The sequence below is a fragment of the Amblyomma maculatum genome, chromosome 2 (genome assembly GCF_055883805.1).
Source record: "Amblyomma maculatum isolate TAMU_Amacu chromosome 2, ASM5588380v1, whole genome shotgun sequence".
NCBI classification, from domain to species: domain Eukaryota; kingdom Metazoa; phylum Arthropoda; class Arachnida; order Ixodida; family Ixodidae; genus Amblyomma; species Amblyomma maculatum.
In genome coordinates, this window is record NC_139345.1 from 194804113 (window position 1) to 194820184 (window position 16072).

The window sequence follows — 16072 nt, forward strand, 5'->3', positions numbered from 1 at the left end:
AAACGGACCACCAACCGCTGAGCTAAATGCAACGAGCCAAGCAACTGAACAGCAGGGTGCTGCGCTGGAGCTTGCTGCTCCAAAGGTATCAGTTCAGAACCGAGCATATTAAGGGCAAGGAAAACGTGGGAGCCGATTATCTTAGCAGGTTATAGATTCTTTCGCATGATATTCACTGTATTGACGTTCAAATGCTGTATCATACGTGTAGGTTGACTTATGTGCTAATTTTATATAACGGGTGTTATTGTCCCTCAAGTTTACTTGCGTATAGTATATGCCCGTGTACCACCTTCTGTGTCTAGAATATTATGCGATAATATTCCGAAAGGGGGGGGGGGGGGGGGGGGGGGGCGTGTCACAGAATAGGCGGCATCCATTAATTTGCCCATGTTGCATTTATACACGCGCGGAATTGTTCTGTAAACCCCATATGATCACGGGACCTGTATATGTGACCATCGGTCGGTCGCGCGCTAGAACGCGTACGTGCGCGCTGCCTCGGAACAGTCTAGCTTTCCCTGTGTTAGCTACAACACTCTCCATGCTCGAGCAGAAGAGTACGTGCTGGCTGAGTCGTACGTTCCCCACTCAGTCACCCCTACTACTTCCTTTGTATATCCGTATATTCTTTTTCCCCTGGCATTATGACCCCCAGAAGAACCGAAGTTAGGGGCGTACGTGACTGTTGTTTTTGTTGTGGGTTATGTTTTTCGAACATAAGATGGCGGCCATGCACTGCTGAAGTGTGGTGTGTCTACGTGCGTCTTCCTCTGTGAGGTAACTACTTTGTGCGCTCTATGTGTGTGTTTTGTTCGGACCCGAACCCTGCGCACAAGGCATCGTCGACAAGGGTTTAAAAAGGAGCCGCCAAAGCCCCAAAGTCAGTCCACCCAGTTCGCTCCTGAAGAAGGAAACCCGAACTGCCGCGTGCTCCCGGGGGGTACCGAGCGCCGCCGCCGGCACAGCATCCTCAGACCGCACGCTGCACCGGAAGGACCATCGCCTTCGAGTGTCGCCCGTCTGCGTCGTCTCAGTGATGGACTGCCGCCGCGCTCCCCGGTCAATTGTATGTCCGAAACTGCTCTGAACTTTCTTTCCCTTACTGTTACTTGAATCGTTACTTCCATCCCGGAAAAGCATTACTCTGTATACGTAATTCGAAGTATTTATTTAGATTGTTTCTTCACTCATGTCGTTGCCTTTTAGAATGTTAACTGCTGCCCTCTAAATGTTTTGTGTATTCCTCATTCTGAGCCTATAAACCTATGCTTATTGTTGTTTCAAGTCAACGCGTCTTCGTCGCATTCTCCACGTTTGCTTACCGGCTACGCCGGGCATCGAAATTGTCGTTACCCTTTTGTCATGCCTCGGTGATGACCTCCGGTGATTACCGAGTGCGTGACACACATATATATATATATATACTGGCCCTGGAAACTGACCCTCGCAGCTGCACAGCAACCATAGTTCTGCATAAAGAAAGTAACAATATTCCCATAAAGAAAGGTGTTAGGCAGGAGACACAATCTCCCCAGTACTATTCATAGCTTCCTTAGAGGAAGTAATCAAAGATTGGAATGGGAGCAGTTAGGGATAATGGTAGATGGAGAATACCTCAGTAATCTACGATTTGCTGATGACATTGCCTTGCTAAGCAACTCGGGGGATGAACTGCAAATAATGATTGGTGACCTAGACAGGAAAAGTAGAAAGGTAGGCTTGAAAATCAATATGCAAAAAACTAAGGTAATGTTCAACAGCCTAAGAAAGGAACAACAGTTTACATTAGGTAGCGAAGTACTGGAAGTAGTAGGCGAATATGTCTACTTAGGACAGGTACTAACTGCAGATCCGGACCATGAAAAAGAAATAACAAGAAGAATAAGATTGGAATGGAGCGCATTTGGCAAGCACTCGCAGATTATGACTAGCAGCTTACCGGTATCGCTAAAGCGGAAAGTATATAACAGTTGCATCTTACCTGTACTCACCTATGGCGCTGAAACGTGGAGGCTAACCAAGAGTGTTCTACTTAAGTTGAGGACAACCCAGAGGGCTATGGAACGAAATATGGTAGGGGTAACATTAAGAGATAGGAAACGTGGAGAGTGGGTCAGAGAAATAACTCAAGTTACCGACATTCTAGTGGAAATTAGGAAGAAGAAATGGGCATGGGCAGGACATGTAGTGCGAAGAGAGGATAACCGATGGTCGCTTAGGATAACAAACTGGATTCCAAGGGAAGGAAAGCGTAGCAGGGGGCGGCAGAAAGTTAGGTGGGCGGATGAGATTAAGAAGTTCGGAGGGGTCAAGTGGATGCAGCTAGCACAGAACCGGGTTAAGTGGAGAAATATGGGAGAGGCCTTCGCCCTGCAGTGGGTATAGTCAGGCTGCTGATGATGATGATATATGAACCTAGTACATCAAACGTTTCAGTCACAGCCTCACATGGGGTCTGGCAGATTATTCTAATAATATAATGTGTTTCTCACTTCTACGCGCCTATAGTTAATAAGTCCTCAGTTATTGTGATATGAGCTTCAATTATTCTGTGAGTAAGCTACAATTATCAAAGAACACAACACCGTTGGTCTCAGATGTTATTGCGGTGTCCTCCTGTGAAAATATTAAATATGGAGCCGCTCAATGTCACGCGATAAACATGAACACCAGTTCTCATAAAATGTGTTTAGACATCTCCACCGCTGAACAACAAAGCAAACGTGCCTAAGAATGTGCGCTTCAAAGCGCAGTTATTCAACTGTGGCGAAGTGTAGAGGTTTCGTGCTGTACACGTTCTTATGGGGCAGTTGTTCCTTAAAGCCTCCTGTGCACGTATACTCTTGTGAAGATTTGTCTATCACGGTGTCATCTTCGTAGGGGCTATTTCTCGCGCTAAGGAAATTTTATAGTCTATCAGATGTTCTAAGGTCGATTAATGGAGATTTTTCTTCAAATCGCCTGCTGATGAACTCGTACGCTGATTGTCGTGTCCGTTTCTTGCAGAGCTGAAAACAAAAGTAGGATGTCTGGAACAGTTTTTAGGTCTCTTTTGGAGATGAATATTGGCCGATGCCATGTTTGAATCTTTGAGCCGTGTTATTTCATGAACACGTTGATAAGTTTATTAAAGCAGAGAGGTTAGAACTGTTTCCCCCCAGAGTACCTACCACTGGGGGCCATCCATTCCCCCCCCCCCCCCCCCCCCCCCCCCGCCTGTAATATTTTCAGTGCTTCAAATTGTGAGATGATTGCAGACGAGGGGAACCAATTTACTTCAGGAAACTGTTAACAGTTAGGGAAAGAAAAAAAAATGTTTCCGCTAAATGTGAGCCTAGGGAGAGGATATCAAGTAGTCAATGATCGGAGAAAAAACTAATCTCTCTGCAATTCCCTCCACCAATCGAAAATTTGGAAAAAAAGTCGGGACCCCAATCAAGAATACAAACCTCTTTGCAGTCACTACATTCCTAACACCTACCATTTATCCAATATCAGTCGTAGCACCAATTTTCTTTTCCGCACATGTCGATGCGAGACAAAGATGTGCAATGGGAACAATCACTTCAAAATGTTTCTTTCGCCGATTGTTTACAAAACCAAAAACAGTCGTTACAGGGAGGAAGGTAGCGCTTAATGGCCGGCCTAGAGCGCTGCACTTACAGTCGTGCATTTTGCGCCGTCTGGGAGCCGCAGCACAGGGCCACGTGGCGGGGGAGCAAATGAAGGGGTGTCACGAAGACCTATAGGCAAAGACGGTGACACCATTACAGAGTCAGAGAAGGGGCGCGAAGAGGTTGAGGCGATGGAATTTAGGCCTCTTTTACTGTCGTGTCCTTACCGTTTCGAGTGATTACTCTCTGTGGGAAAGGAACAGATGAGACAATAAAAAGGCTTCATGATTCGGCCAGACAACGAGTGTCAGTATAGAGAGACAAGGTAGTAAAAAAAAAGGCCTGTTTGTTTTGTCGTTACCAGGATAAAAAAGGGGCACTTTTCGTAGTGCCAACGAAGTACATGCAGGACTTGATGAATCTCTGTCATGGCAGCGGCTGGACGGGTTACCTAGGAGGAGTAAAAGAAATAAGGCGCGTCGCTTCCGGGAGTTCTACTGGCCAAATTGTTTCCGCGACGCGGAAGGGTTCTGTGCGTTCCTTGGTGCATTCTTTTCACTATTGTCAACGACTAAGAAAGCAGCAGACAATGTCAGAGCTCCATGCAAAAGTATCTGTGTTAACGGAGCCATTCAAACGGATTGTCATCTACATGCATCATTGGGCTTTTGCCGCGTACTGCCATTCCCCGAAAACTCCAGCAACTGAAGTGCCGGGTTCGTCACTAAAAATTGAAACGCAACAAAAGCAAATCAATAAAGCCATATGTTATGTGCGGCGCAATGGATTAACATTACTTATCTCAGCATTAAAACATGATTTCGAATCCTATGAGCGCAACTTTATATTCTTTTTTAATTCATAACATGCAAATAGATTACCAACATCTTTCCTGCGGTGTGTTTGAGGCTGCAAAATTTTTTGTTTTTATTTTTAATAGCGGCAGAACCAGACGTGAAGCGTGAACTCAGCCAGGAGGTGACGGTATGACAACGGTTACACTGTGCAATTACCTTCACTGTAATCAATTCCTGCCTTCAGTGAGTGTATATTATCTTTAGGTTGCGTTCAGAGGCATCTCTCAGCAACAATCGCCCTTAAAGGGCAACTCCGGGGGTTTTTTGACATTCGAATATTCTAATAAAAATTTTACTGTAGATTCTCCTCTCCGTCCTGACGCATTCTACAAAATTTGGGCTCCGTACGATATTCCGTTCGCGCGCAACACGACTTTAAAACATGCTGTTTTTATGGCTTATATTGAGACTATTTCTGCCGGCAACACTGAGTTTCTGACGTCACAAACAGTATACCGGCGTTACTGTACACTTCCCGCATGATTATGAAATTTTGAGGCTTATATTGAACTACCTCAGACATTTTATGCAATGCTTCATGATGTCCATGCTTTATTTTCACCACCCAACGCACGTACGAGTGTTTCTCTAATACTGAGTGTGACGTCACCATTTCGTCACCTGGGACGTCATTTCTGGCCGTGAAAGCAGTTTCGGTTTCGATTTGCTGTTCTTTCTTTTTAAAAATACTTCTAATTGGAATTTCGAAAAACGGTTTTTTGTGTTCGAGTCAGGACGTGCCGAGGATTTTAATTCAACCAAAAACACAGAATGATGGAAAAACCACCGGAGTTGACCTTTAAGCTTGCTGAGAGACAACCAGTGCGGTGCAAGAAGTTGCGGGTCCCTACCGTTGAAAAAAACAGCATTGTTCTACGCCGATATCCACGTTAACTTATTCAACAAATAAGGGAGTAATTACTCATTGTAATCCACCCCAGCGCAGCCGTACGGCTACAAAGAAAAGCCGGATCAGGACGAATGTTTCTTTAACTACGATGTTTCTGACAACGCTTTATATCTTTTTTTTTATTACGTCTTTATTTCTGCTTACGGTAGGCGTTTACCTTGCGGCAGAACTAAGTTGCTTGATGGATGTAGGGGTGGGGGAGCGGTATATCTTTCCTTTGTAGCCGTATGGCTGCGCATGGGTGGATGCCAATGAATAATTACTGCCTTATTACAAACCTGCTCCAGCTTGGGGGGATTCCCCTTCCGCAGGGGCACCTTGTGTAAACTAGGTGTTGGTGCTTGGTGCCACCACGGACCCTGAGCCCCCATACTGAAGCTGTCATCCGTACCGTGGCGAAAGGTTGAGAGGTGGAGGGAAGAATCCTTGAACGGTGGCGGTCGAGGCCGTTGTCAAGTCTCGGCCGATGGGCTCCTCGCCTGTCCACCAGGCGAGGGGCTCCGGGACCTTCCTCTGCGTATAAGGGTGAACCAGAGGCGACATATATTAAGACCCCTTAAACTATCCATACTGCATGGAAAAACTACCTTTAAAATAACCTGATCGACCCCCGAAAAGGAGTCGCACCGAAGTGACGCAAAAAATCACGACACTAACTGAGAACTTTCCAAAATTTCTTCTCTTGCGCTCTAGAACCGAATCTCAACCAGTAAATGAACTGTCAGTCTTTCTGATTGCCAACTCTCTGAAGGCCATCATTAGGGCGAACTATAAAGCGAAAAAACTAGGATCTGGTGACCTGCTAATAGAGGTATCAGACAAAAGTCAGTCTGACAACCTCTTTATAACAAAAACATTTGCTCACCTTGACGTTCAGGTATCACCCCACCGCAGTCTTAACAGCTGCCAGGGTGTTGTTTCTGAGCGAGACCTCCTAAACGAAACAGAATCAGATCTCCTTGAGGGCCTACAGAACCAAGCTGTAACAGCAGTACGAAGAATAACAATCAGGCGAAAGAACGAAGAAATAAAAACGAAACATATTGTTCTCACCTTCAACCGGAGCACACTTCTTGAATTTATCAATGTGGAATTCATCCGATGCAAAGTTAGCCCGTACATACCAAGCCTCCGCAGGTGCTTCAAGTGTCAGCGGTACGGGCATAGTAGCCAGACATGTCGAGGACGCCTTACATGTGCAAAATGCAGCGCACATGACCATGCAACCGATAAATGCAGTGCAACTGACTACAAATGTGTGAACTGTGAGGGCACCCACCCTGCATACTCACGGTCCTGTGCAGCCTTTCAGGCCGAAAAGGAAGTAATGAATATAAAGATAACTGAGAAGATAACATACGGAGAGGCGCGAAAAAAGCACAGAATGCTTTCCTCCGATCCCTATGCTGACGCAGCCGGCAGAGGAGCCAGGCCGCGTCAAGTAACGGTGGACACGCAGTGTAATGCTGCTGACGTGCTCCTACCACGGCTCTTCACTAAGCAGCCACCGGCTGCACCAATCTTTGCAATCCCGGAGGTCACTTTCCCTCAGACGTCCGGGACACCAAAGACATTTGAGAGGGACTTGGTTTCTCTTGAAAAACCTCCTGCCTCCATGCCTTCGCCAGAGGCGATGGAGGTGAGCATGGACTCCGCAGCGTCAGCGGCGCCTAGGGAGTCCGCCAGTGAGAGGCGGGGCCTGCTAGACCGCCTCAAATAAAAAAAACATACACCAGTTAAGCCCCCTGATAAGGGCGGCGAGTCTTAACCCTATTCTATATTCTTTCCACACCTACCAAAAGGGCTGCCGAGAGCATCATTTATTGGAACTGTCGAGGACTCCTAAAAAATCTGGATGACGTATATGAAATCCTCGCCGAACACTAACCAAACATAGTTTGTCTGCAAGAAACGCATCTGAAACCAACAGACACAAGTTTTCTCAAGCAGTATCGCGTATTCAGGAAAGATAGGCAAGGCAGTACTCATCCCTCCGGTGGCGTTGCCATTATAACACAAAAGTCAATCGCTTGTCGACACATCCCAATTAACACAGACGTAGAGGCAGTGGCAATACAAGCCTTAATATTCGGTAAAATAACGGTATGTTCGATGTTCCGCCAGATCATAGACTATGCAACAAAAATTTTGAAAAGCTGATTGACCAGCTCCCAGAACCATTGGCTGCTGGTCGGAGACTTTAATGCCCACCACCCATTATGGGGATGTACAAGAACGGACTTCCGAGGTGCACTAATTAAAAAGTTCTTGTCCTCAGGATCATGTTTACTCAACTCAAAACAGCCAACATACTACAGCTCAGCTCGTACACAGCCATTGACTTAGCCATAGGCTCTCCGATGCTCTTGGCAGCTACAGAGTGGGTTGTTATTGACAATCTATATCGAAGCGACCATTTTCCCATCTCTGTGACGTACACAGGCAATAAAAATGCAAATGCATCTAGTCCCAGGAAATTTAGAGAATATGGGGCCAACTGGGAGATGTTCAGGGAACACTCAGCTCTGTCCTGTTCATCAGTTACTGCCTTAGGCATTGACGAATCTCAACTCTTGATCACGCTGCACATTATAGATGCTGGAGAAAAACACATTCCACAAATATCAAGTAAGCCACGAAACAAACGAAGGCCGTGGTGGAATGCAGAATGTAAGACTGCCCGTGAAACACAAAACAAGGCATGGTCGAAGTTGCGCCGATACCCCACGGCTGAAGACCTAATAGGTTTTAAGCGCGCAAAGGCAAATGGCAAACGTGTTCGACGCATCTCCAAGCGAGAAAGCTGGTCATCATTCCTTTCTTCTGTGAATTCTTATTCTGATGCTCACAAAATATCAACAGAATAAGAGCACTCAAAGGATATAGCACTCTCCCAACACCCCTTGTCAGCACTAGTGGTGACTCTCTTGAACACCAAGCAGACACACTAGGGCAATACTTCGAATACGTATTCAGCTCAGCGCACTATACAGATTCTTTTTTGCGGCACAAGGTGACTGAGGAGAGGAAGCCTATATGTGATAAAAGACCGTGCACAGGAGGGTACAATAGCCCTTTCACCATGCAGGAGCTGAAGATTGCACTTGGCACATGTGGGAACACAGCACCAGGTCCTGACAGGATCACATACGGAATGCTCAAGCACCTGCATACGGACACGCATGAAACCCTACTTTGCCTGTATAATAAAATATGAGCCACAGGACGCTTTCCTAAAGCATGGAAGGAAGCGATCATTATCCCGATATTAAAACCCGGAAAATAACCCACTCTTGCTGCCAGTTATCGGCCTATTGCTCTAACCAGCTGCTTATGCAAGCTTTTAGAAAAAATGGTAAATCGCCGCCTTCTACATTTCCTTGAATACAATGGTCTTCTTCATCCAAACCAAGCTGGTTTTAGAGCTGGGCGGTCAACAGGTGATCAGCTCATTGCATTCGAGTCTTATGCAAGGGATGCTTTTGTACATAAACAACATTGTTTATCTGTCTTTTTCGATCTTGAAAAAGCATATGATACCACTTGGCGCTATGGTATCATCCGCGACCTCTTCTCTCTTGGCATAACAGGGAACATGTTGAATACAATACGAAGTTACTTGTCTGAACGGACCTTCAAAGTTCGTGTTGGCAATGCATACTCAAAGCAGTACATACAGGAAAATGGTGTCCCTGAAGGTGGTGTTCTCAGTTGCACACTTTTCATAGTCAAAATGAACTCTTTAAAAAGTGTGTTGCCAAAAACCATTTCTTGCTCTGTATATGTTGATGACATCCAGATAAGCTTCAAATCTTGGAACTTGGCCATCTGTGAAAGACAGATTCAGCTAGGTGTTAACAAATTGTCCAGGTGAGCTGATGACAATGGGTTTAAATTTAACTCTGAAAAAAGTGTTTGTGTAATTTTCTCTAAGCAGCGTGGCGTCAGATCCGACTCCAACATTACACTGAATGGTCAGAGCCTTGCCTTTAAAAAGGAACATAAATTTCTTGGCGTAGTTGTTGACGAAAACTTTCCTTCATTGCCCACATAAAACAGTTGCGACTGAAGTGTCTCAAAGCAATGAATCTGCTAAAAATTCTCTCTCACCGGCCATGGGGTACAGACCGCAACTGCCTTCTGAGCCTTCTGAATAGTGTTCTATCACGCATAGACTATGGCTCGATGGTCTATGGGTCAGCATCATCCTCTGCACTAAAATTACTCGATCCCGTGCACCACCTACGCCTTCGCCTCGCTACGGACGCTTTTCGAACTAGCCCAATTGCTAGCCTTTATGTGGAGGCGAACCGATGGTCACTGCAACGAAGGAGAGAATTTACTTGTGTAACTTATGCTATGAAGGTACTATGCCAACTGGATCATCCATGTTGCCAGCTCCTGCTTGACAAAAATAGCACAGCACTTTCCTCAAGAAAACCATCTCTAACACCACCATATCCAATCAGAGTTGCCACGCATATTGAACAACTGGACGTTCCGATTAACAGCCTTCATACAACTTCACCAAAAGACTTAATTGCTCCTTGGGAAATGCATGCTGTTAATTGTGACCTCTCGTTTCTTGCAGTGGGGAAGCACGCATCCTCTATTGCCATACAGCGGCACTTCATGTTACTTCAGGCGAAGTACACTTCTGATTAATATTACACCGATGCTTCGAATTCTGCTCAAGTGCCCTGTGCCGCACATGGACCGGACTTTTCACTTTCAAAAACACTGAACAGACATACAAATATATTTACCGCTGAATGCCATGGAATCCTGCTAGCTGTGAGACACATTATAGAAAAGAAAATACAGACATCGATCATCTACACAGACTCCCTCAGAGTTTTAATGTCCCTATCCTTTCGCAAGTGGCACAATAAGAACCCAGTCCTGAATTCCCTTTATAACTCCCTTATGTCTGCCCATAAGCTAGAACTTAATATTACACTGTGTTGGGTGCCAGGCCACCGCTGTATACCAGGTAACGAGGCAGCTGATAGGCTTGCTGCAATTGCTGCATCAGCTGCCCTTCGAAACACTACAGACACTGACAACATATCATATCAGGATCTCAAGCCACACATCAAAAACACGATCAGACAACAATGGCAAGAGGAGTGGGACATGACAACGGAGAATAAACTACACACAATAAAACCAAGGATAGGCAGATTCACTACAGAAAAACAAAACAGATTCAAAGAAGTAGCTCTGTGCAGGATGAGAATAGGTCACACATACACAACACATTCATACCTTTTAACGAACTCTCCTGCACCACGTTGCTCGAGATGCGGTTGCCAGCTCACAGTACTCCATATTTTAATTGAATGTCAAAGACTTGAACAGCATAGGAGACGTCACTTTCCTGAATTATACACGAAACAAATACCCACACATCCATCCATCTTTCTTGGCGATCATCCAATGTTTCCTTTAGAAAGACTTTTTAAATATTTATTAAAAGTAGGCTTTGTATATGGAGTCATTTATCACCATGGGCGTCAGCCCGTTTCTTTTAATTAAATGGCTTTCTTTTAAAGAAATTGTTGCTGATGCAACTTATTCTTTTAACACGTACATCTCACCCTTTCAGTTTTACTCAGACCACTAAACACCTTAACGCAACGTTTTTAGGCCCTATACAGCAGTGCTTTTAGACTACACACTCCGGAAATCTTTTAGGCCCTATACACCACCGTATTTAAGTACTTCATTAAACACCTCACCTCGGACATTTTATTAACTTCAGTTGTCACTTCACCTTGTGTTTTGGCGCTCTTTGGCCAAAGATGCCCTTGCGCGAAAAAAAATCAGTCCATCATCATCATCATCATCTTGGGGGATTCCCCTAAAATATTTGACCAACACCATTCCCACTTCGAATTATAGATCAATTCGCTGTCTCCCTACCATCTGTTCTGCTGGCCGTCCTGATTAGCTCATTCGGTAGCACGACTGCCCCGGAAGGCGGTGGTGCCAGGTTCGATCCCCGGATCAGGACGGATTTTTCTTTAACTACGAAGATTCTGACGAAGCTGTATAGCTTTCCTTTGTAGCCGTTTGGCTGCGCTCGGGTGGATAGCAATGAGCAAATACTCCCTATTTAGAGATCTACTCCACCTTGGGAGTTTTCCCTAAATATTTGGCTAACTTGTTGAACGTAGCATAGGTGGCCCTATACGGACGCAACCAATTTATTAAGCTCTCTACTGTAATTTTAATCCAGAAAACTAAACTATTTTATTATTAGTACATGTCAGTTTGTGTACGGCGCTGTATGCTCGAACAAAGCGTAAAACTTCATTTACTTGCTTTTTCTTGTATTTTGCTCTTTAGGGACGTGCCTGGCGCTTCCTTAGCTGTAGTTTTCGGGGAACGGCAATACTCGCCTGTGCCGCTGACTAATCAGGGAAATAAGTATTTGTTGATAATACTCTGCCCAGCTACTAAATTCTCAGGTAGTGCCGCTGAAGGAGTTCACCTCTATTTATTTATTTCAGTGGCCCGAAGGCACTACAGACGGGAGTGCGGTACAATAAAAGCAAAAAAAAAAAGAACAGCAGTCAGTATTAATACCAATGTGAGCAATAGTATGGCTGGCTCAAATAAGCAAGTTACAACAATATAATAATACACATTAATAGCTACTAGCACATAATTATGAGGAAAATATATAAGCACAGAATTATATCACGTAAACAAAACATAGAAATAATTATACGAGCCGGCAGGAAAAACAGTTGCTGAAGTATGCCATCATACGCCTAATCAGCAGTACAATTTGGTGGAAACAAAAAGAGGGAAAAATGTTTATTGAAAACAGCAGAGACAATAAACAAATGGCAGTGTGGAAGAATTCAATGTACTACGTTAACATCAGATTAGCTAAAGCAGATTTAAACGCAGAATGGTTACTTATTTTGACAACCGATAGGGGAAGGCGATTCCATTGTGCCGATGTGCTGGTAATGAATGAGTTATAGAAGTGATTTGTTTGGCACGAAGGAATACCAACTTTATGATGGTGATCGATCCGAGCAGAAATGTAGCAACGTGGCGTTATGAATTTGTGCTTAAGGATGGTGTTATCATAGTATATCTTATGAAATAGGCAACGATGGAATATATTTCTACGTTGAGACAGTAGTGGCAGTTATAAGCTTGATTTCGTAGCAGTGACACTAGAATTACCATGATAGTTAGAGAGAATGAAACGGGCCGCACGGTTCTGAATAGATTCGATTTGATAGATAAGTGTCTCATGGTAGGGGTCCGAGATGAATGAAGCATATTCCAGTTTGGACCCTCAGACGAATGGCCTTACTAAGCGACTCAATATACGTCGACGAAGGCCATAAGAACTGGGACCAGATACTACCGTATCTGCGTATAACGCAGCCGAGGAAACGACCCGCTTTACACCATTTCGCGTGGTGTACGGTCGCGAGGCTGTCACTATGCTGGACGCAATGCTACTGCCAGATGTTGCCCACCCATCGATTGTCGGTGCCGACCAATTCGTGCAGCATGCCGAGGCCGCTCGCCAGCTGGCTAGAGTGATAGTCCGGACACAGCAAGGTAAAGATACTCGACGTTATAATCTTCGTCACAGGTAGGTAAGCTGTTGTTCTGCGATGACAAGTGCCACTGAGCCGCATCACTTCCTGGGTTAGAGCAGAAGTAAATGCCGTGCCTCTGTCAGTTAAAACGATCGCAGGGGCACCGTGACGAAGGACTAGATTAAAAATGAAAAAGTTCGCACTGTGTCATGTCAGTTTAAAATAACTAAAAGATCATCGACATTCTAAAAATCTTTAGGACAGTGAAGTGTGTGCTGGCGCTCGTACTTAGGGCGTTTCAAGTACGATTTCTTGAAATTAGATTCAGTCCAGTCAGAAACTGTTAAGAGGGCTATTGCCGCCCTCTCTATGGAATCTGCACTCAAGTCGTGCTCTCGCATGATGAGGGCGAGCTTCCAGGGTGAGGGGAGGATATGATCGGAAGACCGGGGTCGATAGGGACTTCACCGCAAGGCGTTGAAGAAGGCAGAAGACGGCAGGAGTTGTTAGGAGAAGAGCAAACTGAAGATGTATTTTACATATTTACAAAACATAAACGTGCAAGCACGTTAAAGGACCGAGGTGGCTCATAATCAACTGAGCGCACCGGCGAGTCACACCGAAGCAGCCCTCGTAGGCTGCTTAAATCACCTTTCAGTCCCACTGTTGAACCCGCAGCTGCCCGAACGTCCAATAGGCGCTGAGCCGCTTCTTTTAGCTCCACCCATGGACTCCTTGGCTCCGCCCAATTGTTCCACCGGCACCTCACGCACAAACGCGCACACATACACACACCTCCTCGCTCTTGTGCAGGGAACATGGCATACCACTGCACAACAGCCAGGCCGTCCCCGTTGTTCTCTAAGCGGCGATGTCCTATCTGGTTTCAGCCATCTTTGCAATGGCGCCGGTCAGGCGATGGGCACTTCTCCTCAGCAGCACAATACTAATGGCCATCGAGCGGCACGTGCAGCAGCATCTTTGAGTCAACAGTAGCTGGGTCACAACACGACGGCGTGCCGCGGCTCCTGGGTCGCCCGTGGTCCATTGTTCAGAGGAGGGGTGCCGAAGATCAAGAGACGCCCGTTGCCGACAAAAGCGCTTGACTTCAATTAGTCTGTCGGGAAGATAAAAATCCGTGCTCCTTTGTACTGACGTCCCCCGTCAGCACGCCTCGGTCCGCTGTCGCAAGGAAAAACCACATCTGGCCTTCCAGCGGCGCTCTCCATATGCGCAGACCCTCCGCGACCATGTTATCGCTGGTGTCACCGAGGCATTGCTACAAAAACTCAAGGGCAAGCCAAAGGGCCAACGTCGGAAAGAAACCTTTCGTCGAGCCAAGCCAGTGATGATACCTTACATCCACAAAGTGTCCCACAATTTAAAACGAGTTGGCAACAAGTACGGAGTAGCCATGGTCTTCTCCGCCCCCTGCAAATTGGCTAAGATGTGCCCCAAGGTTACCAGTAGTGCTAAAGCAACATCGGGGTGTGGAAAGAAACACTCGAAGCCCTACGTAAGGTGTGCCACGGGAGTGGTCGACGAGATCCCCCTTACGTGTGGCAAGGTGTATATCGGTCAGACCGCGCGCTGTGTTAATGAGCGTGCTGGCGAACATTACAGGTCTTTAGGGAACGCATCAGATTCGTTCCAAAACCTACCCGCCCATTGCCGCTCCTGCTTTGGTGAAAATAAAAAAAGCTCTGAACCACGATTTGGAGACATTAAAATTTTAACCAGAAGTAAAGACAGATTAGCTCGCGAGCTCGCAGAAGCTTTTTTTATCGAAGAGAGAGGGGGAGGGGGGGGGGGGGCAGATGTGTCAGCACGATTTCTATATCTCTGCATGAAAGTGAGCATAGATTGTTGAAAAATACGAGGTTATGGCAGGCTTTACCTGAGGGCGTTTTTTTTTCCTCCGTTCTACCTTTCAGGACATGCGCAGGCGTTCACCGTCTTCGGGCTATATATTTGTACAGATGTATCTTTTATAAACTTAGTTGGAGTCAGCGCCTGTCCCTTTCGTCTTTCTGTGTGTTCTGTCTAACATTTAGCGCTGTTTTTTTATTTTGGTTAAACACAATGCCTCACAATATAAAAAAGAAGAACCGAACAAGGGCAAATAGGGTACGCCTCAGGTCGCAGATGAGCCAACGTTTCGACAAGTGGACTTGTCTTCGTCTGGGCATAGCGATCATCACTGGCAGGGGTTTAAATACGCCTTTGCTTCCGAAGAAGAAAAGCTGGGGAGGGGGGAAAGTGGGTGCGAAAGAGTGGGGAGGAGAGGATGGGTGAGAAGAAAGTGGGTCATGAAGTAGAAAAAAAAAAATCTTGAGTATGTAGTACTTATCAGCCATGGAACCAGGGATTCTGTAGCCTGCAAAAGAAGTAACAGCGGCAGTACCAGGAAGAAAAAAAAAAAAAAGGACTACTATGCTGGTTAGGTAATTAGTCTCCACTAAAGACGGTTTGGTGAAGATACACCTTACAAAGGGAGGCTATGCAAAGGGCCCTGAGAAGCAGACATGGCAGTAATTGAATTACAGTAATGAAATTACTGTAATTTAATTTCTTTTTTCGGTAGTTTGTAATGTAATCAATTACTTTTTCAGTTTGGTAATTTAGTAATGTAGGGAATTACTTTTCAGTAGTAATTTCGCAACAAAGTAATTAATTCCTCTCGAAATTACTTTGACTAAAGTGCGCCATCACTCCTTCAATAGACAACAAAGTAGAGTGCGCGAAAGCAGGAACGACGTGCTGCAATCCGAAGCCAGCGTAACGGATTGGCAAAAGGAGACAGAATTGAGCAGAATTATAGTCAACTAGAATACTCTTGAGAACAAGTTGTTGTTTTGTTTAATAGCTTTACTTAGTTTTTGCATTTATGGAAACTAGAAAGTAAGTTCAAAGTAATTGAATTACTCAGTAGAAGTAATTGTAGTGTAATTTCATTACTTTTGGGGGAGCAGTAATGAGTAATGTAATTTAATTACTTTTCTGCGATTTTCAGCAAAGTAATTAGTAATGTAATTTAATTCCTTTTCAAAAGTAATTTTGCCATGTATGCTGAGAAGGCAGATATCTAGGGGGACAATTCTTAAAAGGAGGGGG